Source organism: Triticum aestivum, chromosome 6A (genome assembly GCF_018294505.1).
Source record: "Triticum aestivum cultivar Chinese Spring chromosome 6A, IWGSC CS RefSeq v2.1, whole genome shotgun sequence".
In the NCBI taxonomy this organism is placed as follows: domain Eukaryota; kingdom Viridiplantae; phylum Streptophyta; class Magnoliopsida; order Poales; family Poaceae; genus Triticum; species Triticum aestivum.
Genome location: NC_057809.1, coordinates 343404710 through 343406252, shown reverse-complemented (window position 1 = coordinate 343406252; position 1543 = coordinate 343404710). Strand labels below are relative to the sequence as shown.

General features: G+C 43.0%; 1 protein-coding gene across 1 annotated transcript in view; it reads left to right on the top strand.

Annotated features, from left to right (window-relative positions):
* Positions 1–1543, top strand: part of LOC123127522 (cytochrome b-c1 complex subunit Rieske, mitochondrial) — a 14188-nt gene that overhangs the window by 11039 nt on the left and 1606 nt on the right. The gene's annotated exons all lie outside the window — the stretch shown is intronic.

Here is a 1543-nt window from a genome sequence, read left to right as displayed (position 1 = left end):
GATGTAATAGCTACGGTGCAAGATGGTTCCTTTTAAGGAGAATGATATCTCGGATCTATTGCTACACAACCTGAAACGAGAAGAGTGGAGAGATGGATCTGACCCTATACTCGTATGCCGGGTGGAGAGCAGCGTCGAGATTGTCATCGAAGATGAGCTGGAGGTGATGTGGACGTGGAGGCCACACCAGATATGATCTTGGAAGTCCAGCCCCATGGAGTCCCTGCACCCCAGCATGGTGCGGAGTGCGACGGCTGTGGCATTGAGGTAGCGTCGGGGTTCATTGTCGTGAGATCCGTCCAAGGCAGAGGTGACCGGTGAGCTTTTGGTAGTGGAAGACATGTTTGAGGGGTTGGGGGCATTGGTGGTGACTGTCGGGGCCAAGTCGAGAGCTATGGTGGGAGAGTCGTGTGTGGTGATTCCTGGGGGACGGCATGGGCTACGGGTGTGGGCCTAGGGCTGGAGCTGGCCGCCGGGAGTTTGGCGGCAATCGATGGCGGATGGCTGGGAGGGGGAAGAGAGAGCCATCCGCCATGTCTGGCCACTGTTTTAGCTGCTGGATTGGATGGTTGTAGTTGCATGTTTTTTACTATGTAGATTATTGAAGTTATGGTTTTGATTATGGTGGTTTCTTGTTTATTCCTGAACAGTTTTGGCTGATGGTTTTCATTATTATGGGCTTATGTCCGGTTTGTTCTAATTGGTCTAATATGTTATGCTTCATCCACTAGCCAACTCAACCAAAAGTCCGAACTGATGCTTCATGCACTAGCCAACGCAACCAAAAGTCCAAACTAGTGGAAAGGGCTAGGCAATCTGCATATACACTTCAACACCCATCTTTGGGATGTCTCTGTAGTACCCTACTTTGCATACACATCTTGTATCAACATTGTTCAGAAATTTCCTGTGATCATATGCATCAATACCAGTGTGATGGTTCTTGTAGGAATTTTCTGTCCCCTTTCTGTTTCCCTAAAGGAAAAGGACAGGCAGATTTATGTTTTGGATGTTTATTTGTTCCCCTCCAATATTAGCTAGCAAGTATTTCGCAAACCATAGAATACCTGTTAATTTGTTTAGAAACAGCTATTATCTGGGCTCCATCATTAGATAACGTAGTTTATGTAATGAAATTGATAATTCTAACAAGAATTTAATGTTTATTCATTCTGTCCTTTGATACGCAATGAGACAGTTATCATTACTTATGTTATTTAAATATAAGTGACGTTGGCGGCTTAATTTCTTATAATGAATGAACTCCTTAGTTCATGTTGCCTGAATAACTGGATATGGTCTAAGCTCTTTAAAGTAACCATTTATTAGAACGAGCTTTTTGTAATATGTACTCGTCATGCTGAAACAACTTCTGTCTCAACCTTCCCACGTACATATCAACTATCTGTGAGATATTCCTCAAAGTTACAATCTGTGTTCTCATATTTTACATTCCTTATAAGTAGTATCATTTATTCTACTTTGTATGTTGCTGTTAAATTCTGACAAGTTGCAGTTGTGTTTCAATGTACTACATCGGATA